Here is a 19,755-nt window from a genome sequence, read left to right as displayed (position 1 = left end):
AAAAGGATATGAGGTTTGGAAGTAATTAATACTGTAAGGTGGTTGTGAAAGTGCATGGATGCGTGAATATGTGTGTGTGAACATGAACTGAAGTGAAAACTATGCAAAAAACCTACCAAAGGAACAAACAAAAACATGATCATACCTGGACGGAGAGAGAGAGAGAGAGAGGTGATTAAGTGAAGCAGTTTTATACCCTGGAGCCCAGGTGGCGTCAATCACTAACGACCGCTCCTTCTGCCTGCAGGAGGGAACCGCCCCCTGCACGTGCAGAGGAGGAGCCCGTGACAGTTGGCACAGTGTTATGGTGGCTGTTTAACAGTCTGTATGGCCTGAGATAGAAGGTGTTTTTCAGTCTCTCGGGTCCGCATTGATGCACCTGTACTGACCTCCGCCTTCTGGATGGTAGCGGTGTGGAACAGGCAGTGGCTCGGGTGGTTGTTGGTCCTTGAAATGATCTTTATGGCCTCCTGTGACATCGGTGGTGTAGTGTCCTGGAGGGCAGGTAGTTTGCCCCGGGATCGCGTTGTGCAGCCTCACTACCCTCGTAGAGAACCTACGGTTTGTGGGCTGAGCAGTTGGCCGTACCGAGGCGGTGAGACTTAGCCCGACAGGATGCTCTCGACTTTGCATCTGTAAAAGTTTTGTGAGTGTTTTTCGTGACAAGCCAAATTTCTTCAGCCCCTATTGAAGAGCGCGCTGCTGCAGCCTTCTCACCAACCTGTCTGTGTGGGTGGACCATTTCATTTGTGTATCGACAACGAGAAGGACAGAAAGAGAGAGAGAGCTCCTAGCTAATTTTTACATACCTTATGGGATACATATCCATGGATTTATCGAGAGAATTCAATTTGAAATCTCAATGTGTATTTTGATTTAACAGGTCCTGCTGTTGTTTTTTTTTTGGACACACTAATCACAATGTGAGCTGTGCCCCAAAAGAATTAACAGTTCCCTGGGACCATTTGGCAATATGCAAATGTGTTTTTCTGCCTGCCTGTAATGGATGTTGGTCATGTATACAGTCCCCCAATGAAGGAAGTCCCCACCGTCGAGTGATATATGTGTATTGCTGTTGTTATTTTGTTTTCTTTCATCAGCCAATAAATAGCAATACGAGGTCGGGCACTTGATGTTGGGCGATAGGTCTGGCTCGCAGTCGCATTCCAATCATCCCAAGCGTGTTCGATCGGGTTGAGGTCAGGGCTCTTGCGGGCCAGTCAAGTTCTTTCACACGATTCGACAAACCATTCTTTACGAATCTCGCTTGTGCGGGGGCATTGTCATGCTGAAACAGGAAAGGGCCTCCCACACTGTTGCAAAGTTGGAAGCAAACAGAGATCGCTAGAATGTCTATTTAATATGCTGTAGTGTTAATATTCCCCTCTTACTGGCAAGGGCCTGAACCAGAAAACAGCCCAGACCATTATTCCTCATCCACCAAACTTGAACAGTTGCAACTATCATTGGACAGGGTGCGTTCTTTTTGTCCGTCGGTACGTCCAGATGTGAAGCATGATTCATGCACTCCAGAGACTGTTTCCACTGCTCCTCGAGGTCCAATGGTCCATTACACACCACGCCAGCCGACACTTTGGCATTGCGCAGGTATCTTGCTGTGTGCGGCTGCTCAGCCATGGAAAAACCCATTTCATGAAGCCCCGTACGAACAGTTCTTGTGCTGCACGTTGCTTTCAATACCCTTTCGATTAACTCCAAATACCTGAAAAGTGAATCAATAGCACTACTTACATCCAGAGTCACATGTAGCATCTTAAACCCAACACTAGCAAAAGGTTTGGATCTCTATGGTGAACGCAAGAGGTGTTGACCGTCGACAGTCGCATTTTTATCAATTTGTATTCGGCTACAATAAGATGAAAAACAAAGTGCCGGTGCGATGGAATGGGTCAGAGACTATATAGGCCATGGGGACTCGGTATAAGGGTCGCTTTTTTGCCTGGCAGAAAACAAAGGGGAGGATGGCTACCACAACAGTGTTTGATAGAGAGCGAAGAGATAGAGACGAAGTAGAGAGGATCAGAGAAGAGAGATAGAGAGATAAGATAGAGACGAAGATAGAGAGGGATAGATAGGATAGAGATAGAGACGAAGAGAGGAAAGAGATAGAATGGATAATAGAGAGATAGCTAGGAAGAGACAGAGAGATAGAAGAGGAAAGAGATAGAGAGGAAGAGAGTATAGAGAAGAGAGATAGAGAGTATAAGAGATAAAGAGGATAGAGGAATAGAATAGAGGAACATAGAGATAGTGAGGAATAGAAAGCGAGGATAGATATATAGATAGAGAGAAGAGATAGAGAGGACAGAAATTAGATAGGATAAGAGACAGAGATAAGGGATAGAGTGACAGGATAGATATGAAAGGATAGAAGAAGAATAGAGAGGAGTTATGAGAGGATAGAGATTGAGGAGGATAGAGATAGAGCGGATAGATATAGAGAGGAGATATAGAGAGGATAGATATAGAAGGATAATATACGAGAGGATAGAGAGTAGAGAGGAAAGAGACAGATAGAAAGATATAGAGGATAGATATAGAGAGATAGCAGATAGAGAAAGAAAGATAGTAGGAGGATAGAGAGGATACGAGACAGAATGAAAAGATATAGAGAGGAAGATTAGAAGGATAGAGATAGAGAGAAAAGATATAGGAGAGGATTAGTATAGAGAGGATAGAGAAGAGGAGGATAGAGATAGAGAGAATAAGATTGAGAGCGATAGAAGGATAGAGATAGAGAGGATAGAGACAGATAGGAAAGATATAGAGAGGATTAGATAAGGAGGAATAGATAGAGAGAGGAGAGATATAGAAGGAGAGAGATAGAGAGGATGGGAGATAGATAGATAAGAGAGATAAGATAGAGAGGAAGAGATAAGAGAGATAGAGGATAGATAGGATAGAGAGGATGACGAGATTAGATAGGATAGAGAGGAAAGAGATAGAGATGATAGAGGTAGAGAGATAGATAGGATAAAGAAGTGTATAACTAAGAGAAGATAGATAGGAGAGAGACAGATACGATAGGAGATAGAACGAGGAAATTGGCAATAGTTGGGTGGGGTTATACTCTTCCTATTTTGGCCTTCCGGGTTTCTTCGGATGGGGCCACAGGTTCCTGTACCCGCTCCTGTCTCAGCCCTCCAGTATTTATGCTGCAGTAGTTTGTGTTCGGGGGCTAGGGTCCAGTTTTACCTGGAGTACTTTCTCCTGTTTATCCAGTGTCCTGTGAATTTTAAGTATGCCTCTCTAATTTCTCGTCTCCTCTTTCCTCTTGAGACCTGAAGCCCTAGACCATACGCTCCTAGGACTACCGGCAATGAATACAGCTTGCTGTCCCCAGTCCGCTGGCCTTTGCTGCTATTCCAGTTTCCAACTTTCTGCCTGTGGTTACGGAACCCCTACCTGTTCGCCAGACCTCTGTTTTCCAACTCTTAATGATCGGCTAGGAAAAGCCAACTTGAGATTATTCCTGATTATTGATTTGACCATGCTTGTCATTATGAATTTGAAAATCCTTGGCTTCTCTCTAATTTCCCTCCTTCTCTTTCTTTGCTCTCGGAGCACCTGAGCCTAGGGACCATACGTCGGGAACATACGGCCGTGGTGACTCCTTGCTGTCCCAGTCCGCCTGGCCGCTTGCTGCTATTTCCAGTGTCAACTGTTGCTGCCTGCGGTTATGGAACCCCTACCTTGTCCAGACCGCTGTTTCAACTCTATGATCGGCTATGAAAAAGCCAACTGAATTTTCCGATTATTATTTACCAGCTTGTCATTACTGGAAATTTAAAATCTGGCTCTCTCCTAAATTTTCTCCTTCCCTCTTTTCTTCTCTCTGAGGACCTGGGCCTAAGGACCATGCGCCGGGACGCCGCCCGTGGTGAACTCCTCTGCTGTCCCAGTCGCCTGGCCTTGCTGCAATCCATTTCAGCTGTCTGCCTGCGGTTTATGGAAACCGTACCTTCCCAGACCTGTGGTTGGTCAACCTCTTGATGAATCGGCTTAGAAAACCAACTGAAAAATTATTCAATGATTATTATTGAACCGCATGCTTGTTCACTTAAAACAATTTTGACATCTTGGCCAAGTCTGTAGAATCTCCACCGGCCAGCAGAAGAGGACTGGCCACCTCATAGCGCTGTTCCTCTCAGTTCTTCCTAGTCTTTGGCTTTCTAAGGGATTTTCCTAGCCACCGTGCTTCTACAACCTGCATTACTAGCTTTTGGGTTAGGCTGGTCTGTACAGCACTTGCAGATATTAGCTGATTCACGAAGGGCCATATAAAACTAAAATTGATTGATTCATGATGATTGAAATAGATAGAGAGAAGATATAAGAGAATATATAGGAAAGAGAGATAGAGATAGAGAGGATAGAGATAAGAAGAAGAGATAGAGAGAAATAGATAGGATAGAGACGATGGAAGAGATGAGAGGAAAGAGATTGAGAGGATAGATATAGAAGATAGATAGGATAGCGATAAATAGATAGATATACGAGAGAAAGGATAGCGAGATAGAGATAGAGAGGGATAATATAGAGAAGATAGATATAGAGAAATATATAGGATATGAGACATGATAGGTAGAGATAGAGAGAAAGATATAGAGATAAAGATAGGATAGAGATAGAGAGGAATAGAGATGAGAGATAGAGATAGATATGATAGAATACGAGAGGATAGATATGAGAAGGAGAGATTGAGAGGATAGATATAGAGATTGAGAGGATAGAGATAGATAGGATGATAAGAGAGATAGATATATCGAGAGGATAGAGATTGAGAAGAAGATATAGGAGGAATAGAGATTGAGAGAAGAGATTGAGAGGATAGTATATAGAGTATAGAGATTGAGGAGGCAAGAGATGATAGGTATAGATATAGAAGGATAGATAAGAGAGGACGAGATGAGAGGATAGATTAGAGAGATCAGAGATGAGAGGGAATAGATGCTTGAGAGATAGATCTAGAGAGGAATAGAGATGAAGAAATAGAGATAGATAGGATATATATAGATGAGGAAGAAGACAAGATAAGAAAGATATAGAGAGAAGATATAGAGGAAGGGGGAATTAGAAAAGGGGGAAAAAAAAATTAGAGAAAAAAGGGAAAAAAAAAAAAAAAAAATATAGAAAGAGAATAGATTAGAGAGGAAGAGATTGAGAGGATAGGAGATAGAGAGAATAGAGATTGAAGATAGAGAGATAGAGATAGAGGAATAGAGACGATAGGAAAGATATAGAGAGCGATTAGAATATATGAGAGGAGAGAGATAAAGAGGAATAGAGAGAGATAGGATAAGAGGATAGAGATAGAGAGTGATAGAGGTAGAGAAGGCTGATAGGAATAAAGATAGTGGTATAGATATAGAGAATAAGGATAAGGATAGAGACAGATAGGATAGAGAAGCAGAGGAAATAGATAGAGAGATAGATAATAGAGAGAATATATAGGATTAGAGAGGATAGAGAAGAGAGGATAGAGATAGAGAGGATAGAGATGTGGAGAGGATAGATATAGAAGAGGATAGAGGATTGGGGAAAAACAGGATAGAAGATTTAGAGATAGATATAGAAGAGGAATAGAGATTGGATGAGATAGAGATATATAGGATAGATATAGAAGAGGTAGGAGACAGATAGAAAAGATATAGAGAGGATAGATTTATAGAGAGGATAGAGATAGACGGAGGAAAGTATATAGAGAGGATAGATATAGCAAGGAAGAGATAGAGAGGATAAGAATTAGAGAGAATAGAGATTGAGAGGATAGAAGGATAGAGATAGAGAGATAGAGACAGATAGGAAAGTATAAGAGAGGATAGATATAGAGAGAGAGAAGATAGAGGGAGGAGAATATGATAGATAGATATAGAAAAATATAGAGAGGATAGAGATTTGAGAGATAGATTATAGAGAGGAAGAAAGAGAGAATTGAGAGGATAAGGAAGTGTGAGTGAAGTAAACAGTGGACAGATCCAACCCATGCCAGCCATCGTAGATGGGCTGGCCTGCGGCGCTAACCGCGGATTCATCCGTTTCGTTGCTTGTCGGCTATGCAATCTTTTAAAGGCATGTTCCTTTGTTGACAGCATTCCATGGAAAACACGCAATAACCTGAAATAGTGCATACCAGACGAAGCTGATGCGATGAACTCCTGACGTTAATCCCTGGGACCCAAAGGGCGGTTTTGCCATTAACACACCTAATCAATCAATAACAAACCTTTATTATGGAAATCGGTAGTCCGGCCAGGGCAAAAACAAATAAAGAACCTCTTTGGTCCCGGGACCAGGATTAAGGCAATCGTTTGCATTGCAAATCTCAAGGTAACCTCTAGTACTATTAATCTAAAGGTAACTCCTCATGTAGTTCTATGTTAATCTCAAGGTACACCCTCCTGTGTATTTCTATGTTAATCTCAAGGTAAATCCTCTATGTATTTCTATGTTAATCTCAAGGAACTCCCTCTAAGTATTTCTATGTTAATCTCAGGTACTCCCTCTAGTATTTCTATGTTAAATCTCAAGGTAACCCCTCTCATGTATCTATTAATCTCAAAGGTACTCCCTCTATGTAGTTCTACTGTAATCTCAAGGTTCTCCTTAATGTATTTCTATGGTATCTCAAAGGTAACTCCCTCTATGTTAGTTCTATGTTATCTCAAGGTAACTCCCCTCTGTATTCTATGGTTAATCTCAAGGTAACCCCTCATGTATTTCTAGTTAATATCAAGGTAACTCCCTCTATGTATTGCTATTTTAATCTCAAGGTAGCACCCCTCTATGTATTCTATGTAATCCCAAGGAACTCCCCGTAGTTCTATGTTAATCTCAAGGTAAACTCCCCTAATGTATTTCTATGTTAATATCAAGGTAACTCCACCTCTATGTATTTATGTTAATCCAAGGTAACTCCTCTATCGTTATCTATGTAATCTCAAGGTAACTCCCCTCTATGCATTTCATGTAATCTCAAAGTAACTGCGATTGTGAAATAGTCCAGACCAATTGAAAAACAGAAACAAGCACAGATTATGACGTCACCAGAAATATAGATAATGTATTTTCCCTCGCAATAACAACACAACAACAAAAACAAATAAAACAGCAGTTTTGTTCACCCACTGACACCCTATCCCTTCATAGTGACTACTTGACCCAGGGCCACAGGACTTTGGTTAAACTAGTGCACATGAAATGGGTGTCCATTTTGGACTAAAACCTGTATTCACAACAACAACACAACGAATCACACACACACACACACACACACACACACACACAACACACACACACGGCAACACACAACACACACACACACACACACACACACACACACACACCACACACACACACACACACCAACACACACACACCCACACACAAGGTCATACTGACAATAATACATTTAATGAGAATACAAACAATTCTCCAAAAGTAAAGGGAATCACATTAGGCGATAGTATATACCCCCAAAACAACTTTTCTAGCTCGAGTCATCTCCCGCAATACGGGAGCATACATGTTTATACATAAGAGTTGTGCATACAACACAGTCCCTTAAGGCAGGTCAGTCCTATCTAGGTTTGCAAATACCCGGTTCCTTTCCCATAATTCCATCTGGTGTTCCAAAATTCAGACATTTTCCTGCTTAATCCCTGGAAAACCGGGGAATTATGGGCAAATTACAGGAAATTTTGCAACTGGTTTTAACAGAGACACATATGGAATACCCAATTGATACGAACAGGAAATAACAGTGGACAAGACAGCCTGGATGCCAGTCTGCTTCTGCTCCTCCTCTCTTATGTAAATGTCAAGCCAAACCATTGAAACAGACTGGCAGCCAGCGGGAAGTAGAGGGAGTCATGATACCTAAATGGTGACAGACTGCAGCCAGGCTAGGGAAGTAAGAGGAGTCAGTGATACCTAAATGGTGACAGCTGCAGCCAGGCTAGGGAACAGTATAGGGAGTCAGTGATACTTAAATGGTACAGACTGGCCAGCCAGGCTAGGGAAGTAAGGAGGTCAGTGATACCTAAAGGGACGACTGCAGCCAGGCTAGGGAAGTAGAGGAGTCAGTGATACCTAAATGGTGAAGACTGGCAGCCAGGCTAGGGAAATAGAGGAGCAGTGAATACCTAAATGGGTGACAGACTGCAGCTCAGGCTAGGGAACTAGAGTAGTTAAATGATACGTAAATGGTGACAGACTGGTCAGCCAGGCTAGGGACAGTAGAGATCAGTGCAATAACTAAATGGTGAGCACGAACTGCGCGCAGGCAGGGAAGTAGAGGAAGTCAGTGATACCTAAATGGTGACAGACTGGCACCCAAGGCTAGGGAAGTAGAGGAGTCAGTGATACCTAAAAGGTGTACGGATGGCTTGTTTGAGAACCGTCAACGTTGTGATGCTTTGTAGGGAACTGGTGACAGACATGACAGGAATAAGCAGTCATTTCCCGTTGTTTAGGATGCATTGTGGTTTTTGCTAGATGAGTCCGAATCTGCAAGCCATCTGAATACACCAACTGTTAGAGTGCACCAGTCTCTTGGCCACTGGAGCACTGCGGCCGGGTTGCCAGAGATTTCAGAGTTTTGGTTTAGAAGTGAAGTCAAAGTGTCACCATATAAACAATACCAACAATGCTTTGCTACAACAACGTCCCTTGTGTTAAAAAAAACAACAGAAAAAAAACAACAAAAACATCCACTTTGAAAAGAAGGTTAGGATTGAATATCAGTAGCATTGCTGACAGATCAATTATGATTTGTTCTCGACGCGTACAGACAGTAAATTAAAGTAAAATATAATATTTTATATTCGTATGAGAGAGCTACGTTTACTCAGGCACTTGTTCGTGTGCAACGTCTTTTTGTGAGCGAGCGATTAATACACGACCTGTAATCTGAACTAAATAGATATTTTCCATTTCCCATTTCCCTCAATCTCTCAATGATGAGACTATCCTCCTCTGTAGTCTGTTGCTTGCAATGTTGCAGCACTAAGTTTGTCAAATTCACAGAGTATATATCCAGACTGGGGTTAACTAAGACCAGTCACAGTGTTAACAACATAGCAGTGACATCACATTGGTTATCTGTATCGCCCCGGACCTTTTTACCTGCGGGATTGTACATTGACATACTGTAGAGTGTAGCTATGTTTGAACGCACCTTAGACACAGACAGACAGACAGACAACAGACAGACCGGACAGACGGACAGACGGACAGACGACAGACGACAGACGACAGGACGGACAGACGGACAGACGGACCAGACGGACAGACGGACAGACAGACCAGACAGACAGACAACAGACAGACAGACAGACAGACAGACAGACAGACAGACAGACAGAAACCAGGAACATAACCAACCTGGAACATATTCTTTACTCTCACTGTTAAAAAGATTTACCCAAAAATACAAAAAACGCCCCCTTTTGAAAAGAAAAAGGATGAACCATACTGTCTGACAACACCATTGCAACTGCAAACGATGATTCGTTATAACAGTATCTCTTGGGGAAAGTACAAAAAACGCCCCCTTTTGAAAAAGGGAACGTTTAACCAAGGTTTAACTTCCGATGACAGACACGGGGAAGGAACAAACGGACAGGGGGGGAAAAACAAGTCAAATCTAACCATCGACTCTAAAGCCTTTGAGTCACACTGTTTTAACCATAATAACACAACTGGTTAGTTTGATAACAGCTTGTAAAAACAATTTATAACACATTGATTATAACAGTGTGATGATCAAAGTGTCCGACTCACACAAAACAATGGCTAAGACAGGAAATGGAAGACAGGAATGGAAGAACACGGGAAATGGAAGTACAGGAAATGGAAGACCAGGAAACTGGAAGACAGGAAATGGAAGACAGGGAAATCGGAAGACAGGGAAATGGAAGACAGGGGATAATGGAAGACAGGGATATGGAAGACAGGGAATCATGGAAGACAGGAAAAATGGAAGACAGGAAATGGAAAGCCAGGGACATGGAAGACAAGGGAAATGGAGACAGGAAATGGAAGACAGGAAATGGAAGACAGGAAAGGAAGACAGGGAAATGGAAGACAGGGAAATGGAATACAGGAAATTGACAATTGCATGACTGAGTGACAAAACATTAAGAACCACCTTCCTAATATTGGTTGCACCCCCTTTTGTCCGCAGAAACAGCCCTCAGTTCGTCTGGGACAGCTTGACTCTACAAAGGGTTGAAAGCGTTCCACAAGAGATTCTGGCCCTGTTGACTCCAATGCTTCCCACATTGTAAGGTTGGCTAGATGCATCATACACCCGTTCAATAGGCATTACAATATTTGTCTTGTCCCATTCACACCTCTGAAATGAAAACACATACACAATCCAGTCCAATGTTCAAACTTAAAAATCCCTTCTTAACCTGTATCTCCCCTTCATCTACACTGATTGAAGTGGATTTAACAGTGACATCACCATAATGGATCATGAGCTTCAATCCACGCTGGATTCACCTGTTGTGTATATTCCTCTATCGTTGTAAGAAACATACAGGGACACGTGGTAGAGGACAAGACAAGGTTTAAACGTCCGAAACGGCCCCCCCTGCCCTATCCCTACATAGTGTACTATTTCTAATCGAAAAGTAGTGCACTATATAGGGAATAGGGTGCAATTTGGGGGCGCTCACCAAGTTGTAAGGGTGGCACGTGTTCAGACAGACGAATAACGATACGTAAACATTACATGCGCAGAGGTGAAAAGGAGGAACGTTGAACACAACACAGACGCACACAATAAAACGCTTTGGATCAATATATATTCATCTCTAACGTAGAAGTTCATAATAATAAGACAATCGGCTGTGTTGAAATGGTGCCCTGTTCTTCATATAGTCACATTTAGCACCCTATTCCTATATAATAGTGCAGCGTACTTTAGCACCCTATCCCATATATAAGCTGCACTACTTTAGCACCCTATTCCTTTATATAGTGCACTATTGACTTTGACCATAGGCTATAGGGGCTCGTCAAAAAGTAGGGTGCCGATTAGCCACACACACGCACACGCAACACACACACACACATCCACACACACACACACACCACACAACACACACACCAATCCACACACACAACACACACACAACACACACAACACCAACACTACACCACACATCACACAACAACACTGCATGCTTGTTGTACCTGTATCACTCAGTAACAGTAGGTTGGTCAACTTCTTTTTTTCTTTCTTCTTTTCTAGCAACAATAATCATCGTCATGACGTGGTAACAAAACAAGTGAAATGTAGTAAAATACCAGCCAACGTGAACGAGGGACACCCAAATGGACCCTAGTCCATAAATAGTGACTACTTAGACCAAGCCCCTTGCCATTTGGAAGCGACCCACCATTTGTGAAGTCCCGCCAAGAAACATCATAATAGTGTAATATAACTGTACACTGTAGCCACGACTATGCTAGCTGGAAGACTCAGGGATGACCCCCCCCTATCTCCCACCCCCCCACTAACCCCTACGCCAGGCCCCTGGTGAAAAGCAGCTAGCTGGCAGCTTACATAGGGAATAAGGGTGCTAAAGTAGTGGCGCTACATAGGGAAATGGGTGCCTAACGTAGTGCACTGACAATAGGGAAATAGGGTGCTAAAGTAGTGTGGCTACGTGGGAATAGGGTGCTTAAAGTAGTGCGCTTATCATAGGGAAATAGGGTGCTAAATAGTGCGCTACATAGGGAATAGGGTGCTAAAGTAGGTGGCACTACATAGGGAATAGGGTGCTAAAGTAGTGCGCTATCATAGGCCCTGTGAAAAGTAGTGCACAAACACAGGGAAATAGGTGCTAAGTAGTGCGCTACATAGGAAATAGGTGCGGTAAAGTAGTGCGCTACAATAGGGAATAGGGTGCTAAAGTAGTTGCACTACATAGGAAATAGGGTGCGTAAAAGTAGTGCGCCTACATAGGGTTAATAGGGTGCTAAAGTAAGTGCACTACATAGGGAATAGGTGTGCTAAATGAGTGCGCTCATAGGGAATAGGGTGCTAAAGTAGTTGCGTATCATAGGGAATAGGGTGCTAAAGTAGTGCGCTACATAGGGAATAGGGTGCTAAAGTAGTGCGCTACATAGGGAATAGGGTGCTAAGAGTGGTACATAGTTAGGGTCTAAGTAGTCGCTACATTAGGGAATAGGGTGCTAAAGTAAGTGCACTAAACATAGGGAATAGGGTGCTAAAGTAGTGCGCGTAATAGTGGAAAGGTGCTAAAGTATGCGCTACAATTAGGGAATAGGGCTGGTACAGTAGTTGCAGACATAGGGAATAGGGTGCAAAAGTAGTGCGCTACAATAGTGGAACCTGGGTGCTAAAGTAGTGCGCTTAACATAGGGAATAGGGGCTAAAAAGTGCGCTACACTAGGCGAATAGGGTCTAGCAAGTAGTGCGCTAACATAGGAATAGTCTTAAGTGTGCGGCTACATAGGAAATGTGATAACGTGTCGCTACATAGGGATAGGTGCTAAAGTAGTGCGGCTACATAGGGAATAGGGTGCTAAAGTATGCGATACATAGGGGAATAGGGTGCAAAAAGTAGTGTGTACATAGGGAATAGGGTGCTAAAGTAGTGCGCTACATAGGGAATAAGGGTGCAGACCGCACTAAATAGAGGTCAACGTGTGCCTACATAGAATGGTCGGGAACACTCACACAGCGCGCTGTTCAGAGCCCCTTGCATTAACATGTGGTTGTCGTCATTACCGATCTCAGTTCAAGGTTTGTGTCACGTTTACACATGGTAGCACCGTTTACACGCATGGTAACACCGTTTACACATGGTAACCGACCTGTAGTTACCATGGTAAACACCTCCGTACAAGATTTACCTGTACAATGACGTTGACACTGGTACACGTTCTAGCCCACTAGCCGTAGTCGAGTGCTAGTATATATTGTTACCGCTCTATTGTCCCGTTCCTGGTCCTCCCTGTAGCAAAATGGATCCCAACCTGCCTTCGGCCACTCTTGATGAACAAAAGTTCTATAGATGAACAGCAAAACGCACCCCCCCCCTCCCCCGCCGGTACTTGCGGCCCCTCTACGACAAGCTCACGGAGTCTAGGTCACCGGCCGTTCCTAGGACGTCCTGAAACTGGATTCATTACCGCTCCGACCCCGGACTGTCTCATACGCCACACCGTGGTTCTATTCCCACTGTCTATTAGTAATTTATAGTATGTCCCGTCCTGTTCCACGCATTTGCCTTGGTTCGGTTAGTGTTCCCAATTCCGTTTCCATTGCTGTGAGTACCTGTGCTTTTGTTGATTTTCGACTTCTGTGCTGCTGCGTGTATTGTGTATACGTTATTGGGTCAGTTCCGGTATTATTGGCATGTGTTACGTCGCCCGATAATCCTCAGTTTTATTACGGGTCACGTCCGTTCCGTGAGTTACGGGCAGTCCGTGTCGTGATTGCGGGTGCAGAGATTGGACTATGATGATGTTGCAACAAGAGAGAGCACTCACGACATAGGAGGTTCTAATGTTCCCCTGTACCGTTCAAGATCAGGTATAATGTGGAGGCCAACTTACATAGAACAAGCCACGAATATAATACCACTGCATATTTTTAATTGTGATTAGAACTTGAATTATAACTATTCAGCAGCAGTTATATCAGATTCCAGAATGAACGGTGGGGCGTGGTGGGATGGTCACCTCATCGCATCCAGAATCTGAATCACTGGAACTGGTTTTTCTGTTCCCTCCGTCTGAAATAAACGCATGGGTCTACGTTCCCATCCAGATCTGAATCAATGGAGCACTGGTTCTTACGTCCTACGCCGTCCAGGTCGCCTCGGAGAAGTCATGCAATGGAGCTTGGATGCCTTGAAAGCTCCTTTCCTGAGGACGGCTCACCTCTTCACAAGTTCTGGCGACTTTAACTCCCCACGTCTCACACTTTGACTCATTCCTCTCTGGCCTCCTCTTGCCACTCCCTCCTCTTTTGACCTCACCCTCGTCACCTCCCCCCCTAACTCACAAGGCACGGCAATACGCTGCGACCTCATCTGTTACAGATGCTTGCTTCTCCACAACCTCAATTGCCAACTCCCCTCGAAGGTCTCCGACGCACTACCTTTGTATCCTTTCCCATCTCGCTCTCATCCAACGACTTCCACACCGTGCCCCACTCGGATGTACGCGCCGTCCCAACCTTCCGCGCTCTCTCCCCCGTACCCCTCCTCTTCCACCTATCATCTCTTCCCTGCTCAAACCTTCTCCAACCTATCTCGATTCTGCCTCTCAAACCCTCCTCCCTCCCTTTCTGCAATCTCTTGATTCTCTATGTCCCATCCTCTCAGGCCGGCTCGGTCTCCCCCTCCCAGCTCCGTGGCTCGATCGACTCATTGCGGAGCTCACAGAAACAGGGCTCCGGCAGCCGAGCGGAAATGGAGGAAACCGCCTCCCTGCTGACTCTGGCATCTTTCATCCCTCCCTCCTCCCATTTCCTCTTATTCTCTGCTGCTAAAGCCACTTTCTACCACGTCGTAAATCCAAAGCCCTCTGCCTCTAACCCTAGGAAGCTCTTTGCCACCTTCTCCCTCCCCCTGAATCCTCCTACCCCCTCCCCCCCTCCTCCTCTCCTGCATGAATGACATTTCGTCACAGCATTTTTTGGAAAAGAAGGTCACGACATCCCGATCCTCGGTTGCTAGTCAAACGACACCTGATGGTTCTGCTACACGCCCTACCCTGGCTCGACTCTTTCTCTCCCTCTCTCTTCAGATGAAATCTGCGGTCTGTGACGGCCGGCGCCCAACACCTGCCCGCTTGAACCCTATCCCTCCTCTCTTCTCCAGACATTTCCGGAACTCTCCGTACCCACCTCGCTCACAACTTCATCCTGACGCGTGGCTAACGTCCCCTTTCGTCCTCAAGAGAGGCGAGAGTTGCACCCCTTCGCAAAAAACCACACTCGAGTCCCTCCGATGTCAACAGCTAACAGAAACCAGTATCCTCTTTCTTTTCTCTCCAAAACTCTTGAACGTCCGTCTTGGCCAGCTCTCCCGCTATCTCTTCTCAGAACGCGACTTCTTGATCCTAATCAGTCAAGGTTTCAAAGACTAGTCATGTCAACTAGACTGCCTCTTCGCTGTATCAACGGAGGCGAATCCGCACTGCTAAAGCTAACTCTCTCCCCTGCTTCTCATCCTTCTAGACCTATCGGCGCCTTCGATACTGTTTGAGTTTGAGTGTTATTTTATTTTTACAGGGACAGGTGCAACATAATCAACGTTCAGTAAAAGGTGCCCGGTTTTTAGCCAGCACGGCAATTCAACCGCAGGTCTGGGCAAGGTATAAAAACAAATTTTACAATATGGACAAGTAGCACATCGAACAGACATAGCATACAGACATAGCAACATAGGCCAAGCAAGACGTAGCATCCAGACGAGCAACATAGAACAAATAAGCAGCAACGAAAAATTCAATAAAAGCAACCAAAGTTGTTCCACACCTCACCAGTTAGACAACAACCATGGAAAGTCGGCAACACACAGCTAGGGACCGATGTTCAAAAATTGATTGACCTTAAGCCATGTTCTTCAAGCATTTGTGTGAAAGTGTGATATGTTGTGAGTTATGTGTGCCTGCATGGCAGTGATTCCAGACATCGGGAAGCTGCTCACAGAAAAAAGCGGATTTACAAAGGTGCTTTCCTTAAGGGGAAACACAGTACCGTCTCATTGGAGACCTTTGTGGACTGCTGCCATCACGTGTTTGGGTTTTCTGTTTTAACAAAAATAATGAGTGGAGGGGGAGCCAAGCCCATTCTTAGGATCCTGCATACACGACATGCATCAGTGTATTGCACAAGATTTTCCCAACTCAGGACTCATGCTTTCTTGAGGATGTGACAGTGATCGATGGCTATTGGGCTTCCTATCAAGCCACTTTGAGAGCTGTTGTAGACAGATCTGAAATAGGTCCTACTGTGACAGCAAGCTGGGCCAACTAGTCCAAGCAGTATGTTAAGTGGGGGAGTTATCAATAGATTTGAAGAACAGTTTGCTACCTTCTGTAGTCAAAACAATTTCGAAATTCGAAATAGCTAAGGTTCGAATTGGTCTATTTGAATTACCTTGTTTCCAACGTGCTTTTAAAGAGAGGTGGGCATCAAGTAATGATGCCAAGGTACTTAACACAGATACACCCTGGACTTCTCCCCTGACACATACACATCTGCTCAGTAAAGCACTGTTGCCCTCTTGGAAGAACATGCAAACATTTTTTCACATGAGATTAAACCGAACACTGACCACTTTGTAACTGACCATACAGTAGTGAGTTCTTGTGCAGCTTGTTGTTTGCCTCTGCATGCACATATATCACTGTATCCATCTGCATACATTTGACTCAGACCCAGTACAGACAGAAGGCAATCATTAATGTACAGGCTGAACAGGAAGGGCCCCAGTTGACCTTGGGGCACGCCCACAAATAGCTAAGAGTGGCGACAGCTCTATTGCCACTCTGACAACCCGTGAGTCTGCTTCAAGGTATGATTTCATCCATCTCAAGGCATGCAGGGGAAACAGTTAAGACTTGACAATTTGTCATCTCTGCAGGCTGGCAGACATAATCAGTGTGGATGACGGATCACCACCTCAAGCTGAACCTCGGCAAGACGGAGCTCTCTTCCCCTGGGAGACTGCCCGTCCATGATTCGACTACGGTTGACAACTCCATTTGTGTCCTCCTCCCAGAGCGCTACGACCTTGGCGTGACCTGTGACCACACTCTGTCGTCTCAACACATCAAGGCGGTGGCCCTGTTCCTGTAGGTTCATGCTCTACACATCCGCAGAGTACGTACCCTGCCTCAACACAGAAGCCGGCGCAGGTCCTAATCCAGCACTTGTCATTCCCGTCTGGATTAGTACTGCAGACATCGCGTCTGGCTGGGCTCCCTGCCTGTGGCGCCATTAAACCCCTACAACCTCCAAACGCCGCAAAGCCGTCTGGGTGTTTCAACTTCCAAGTCCCTCTCACAGTCACGGCCCTTCGCTCTTTCCGCCTCGTCACCGGCTTCCCAGTGAAGCTCGCATTCCGCTACAAGACCATGGGCTTGCCTACGGAGCTGTGAAGGGGAAACGGCACTCAAAGTACCTCCAGGCCTCTGATCAGGCCTACAACCCAGACAAGGCATCTGCCTCATCCACCCTGGCGCCTCGCCTCCCTACCACTGAGGAGTAACAGTCCAGCTCCCGCCCAGTCAAAACTGTTCGCGCTCTGGCCCCCAATGTGGAACAAACTCGCCCTCACGACGCCAGGCACAGCGGAGTCAATCACACCTCCGGGCCACCTAAAACCCCACCTCTTTAAGGAAATATCCTAGGAAACGATAAAGTAATCCTCCTCTCCCCCCCCCCCCCCCTCCCCGCTAAAAGAGTTAGATCAACTATTGTAAAGGTGCTGTCCACGGATCAATAAGGTGAATGCACCAATTTAATCGTGCTGGCTAAGAGGTCTGCTGAAATACTTAAAATGTTAAATGGTAAATGTTTCCCTCCAGAATCGAATCAACTGGACACTGAACTGGACACTGGGTTCTTACGTTCCCATCCAGATCTGAATCAACTGGACACTGGGTTCGTCTGGTTTTTAATGAAGACCAAGATCTTATTTCTGGATGAATTGTAGCGGTATCGTTGTCCGTAATTGTTGGGACTTTCAAGACAACTGGGAACTGGAAAGAAAACAACAAGGTCAAATAGGTCAAATAAGGTCAACAACAAGGTCAAATAGGTCAAATAAGGTCAACAACAAGGTCAAATAGGTCAAATAAGGTCAACAACAAGGTCAAATAGGTCAAATAAGGTCAAATAATGACGTCAGTGATCTTCAGGTCGAAAAGTCGGAGCTCTAGAAAGATGATCGAGTTTCCAACTTGGCATTCTGAGTTGGATGACGGTTCGAAAACACATTTTTTCCCCAGTTGTAGCTCCAAGTTGTCTTGAACGCCCTGACGTCAGAAGCCGGAGATATCCGACTTCCCAGTTGTTTTGAATGCCGCATTAGTACCTCAACTGGCCCGCGTGATTTATTTGAGAGGACGGGACAACCGTAACGTTGGCCAAATGTGTATCCGCTTTCGTTGTCAGGATATGGCCGTATCCGTACCAGATGTTGACACTTCATGGCCGTATCCGTACCGGATGCATCTTCGACTACCTTCCGGAAGCGGTCAGGGAAGAGCTAATCAAAATCAAAATCGCAATGTGTCTTTTGATTGTCTACACCTGGCGACAAATGTGGGCGCAATCATAATGTGGACAAGATCAGGACAACAGACGCATGTTAGAACCGAGTATAAAACAGGGCTAAAGATGGATGCTTGGTTATTATGGTGTCAACAGGGCTAAATGCTTGGTTATGATGGTGTAAACAGGGCTAAATGCTTGGTTATGATGGTGTAAACAGGGCTAAATGCTTGGTTATGTTGTTATAAACAGGGCTAAAGATGGATGCTTGGCTATGATGGTGTCAACACGGCTAAATGCTTGGTTATGATGTTATAAACAGGGCTAAAGATGGATGCTTGGCTATGATGGTGTAAACAGGGCTAAATGGTTGGTTATGATGTTATAAACAGGGCTAAAGATGGATGCTTGGCTATGATGGTGTAAACAGGGCTAAATGCTTGGTTATGATGTTGGAATAAGACCTATGTGAGTTAAGCTACAAGGGTTATAATATAAATATCCCTTATGCTGCGCTGAAATAGATATAATAAATATACATCTCAGAAAGGATAAATACATTAAATGTATTTTTGGTTAAATGTTTGTGTGATGTTGTTTTCCCTTTAACACACTGACAGGAGAGAGAGAGAGAAGTATTACTACAAACTAGAAAGTCACGACTCATGTTTGCTAACTAGTAACTGGTATCCCTGTGGTAAAGTCATGACTCATGTTGCTAACTAGTAACCGATATCCCTGTGGTAAAGTCACGACTCATGTTGCTAACTAGTAACCGGTATCCCTGTGGTAAAGTCACGACTCATGTTGCTAACTAGTAACCGATATCCCTGTGGTAAAGTCACGACTCATGTTGCTAACTAGTAACCGATATCCCTGTGGTAAAGTCACGACTCATGTTGCTAACTAGTAACTGGTATCCCTGTGGTAAAGTCACAACTCATGATGCTAACTAGTAACTGGTATCATCCCGTGTAAGCACCGACTCATTTTGGCTAACTAGTCAACGATCGCCTGTGGAATAAAAGTCAACGACTCATTTGCTACACTAGTAACTGGTATCCCTGTGTAAAGTCACAACTCATGTATGCTAACTAGTAATCCGGTATCCTGTGGTAAAGTCACACTCATGATCGCTAACTAGAACTGGTAATCCCGTTGTGTATATAAGTCACGATCAGTCGTTACTAACTAGTAACTGATATCCTGTGAGATATGTCACATCATGATTGCTAACTAGTAACGATATTGCCTCGTGATAAAGTCTATCGACTCATTGTGCTAACGTCAGGTAGACACGGTATCCTGTGGTTAAAGTCAAACTCAGTGATGCACTAGTAACCGACGTATCGCCTGTGAGTTAAAGTAAAGCTCATCGATGCTAAATAGTAACCGGTATTCCTGTGAATAAAGTCAACGACTCATGTTACCTAACTATAACCGGTACCTGGTAAGTGACA

General features: G+C 44.4%; 2 long non-coding RNA genes across 3 annotated transcripts; one reads left to right on the top strand and one right to left on the bottom strand.

Moving 5' to 3' along the window:
- Window positions 1-7,881: 7,881 nt before the first annotated feature.
- On the bottom strand, window positions 7,882-8,434 carry LOC139026964 (uncharacterized). Of its 2 annotated transcripts, none has more exons than XR_011478976.1 (3): window positions 8,334-8,434; window positions 8,073-8,165; window positions 7,882-7,967 (listed from the first exon to the last, which is right to left on the bottom strand). It is a non-coding gene; the product is annotated as an uncharacterized lncRNA (long non-coding RNA). The 2 variants fall into 2 exon arrangements; XR_011478975.1 differs by lacking the exon at window positions 8,334-8,434 and adding an exon at window positions 8,222-8,240.
- A 3,329-nt stretch (window positions 8,435-11,763) lies between these two features.
- Window positions 11,764-12,380, top strand: LOC139026963 (uncharacterized). Its single transcript, XR_011478974.1, has 3 exons — window positions 11,764-11,825; window positions 12,089-12,182; window positions 12,338-12,380. It is a non-coding gene; the product is annotated as an uncharacterized lncRNA (long non-coding RNA).
- The last annotated feature ends 7,375 nt before the right edge of the window (window positions 12,381-19,755 follow it).

The sequence above is a fragment of the Salvelinus sp. IW2-2015 genome, unplaced genomic scaffold, assembly GCF_002910315.2.
Source record: "Salvelinus sp. IW2-2015 unplaced genomic scaffold, ASM291031v2 Un_scaffold6528, whole genome shotgun sequence".
NCBI classification, from domain to species: Eukaryota; Metazoa; Chordata; class Actinopteri; order Salmoniformes; family Salmonidae; genus Salvelinus; species Salvelinus sp. IW2-2015.
Note: the sequence above shows the minus strand (reverse complement) of the source record. Positions and strands in the feature narration are given on the sequence as shown.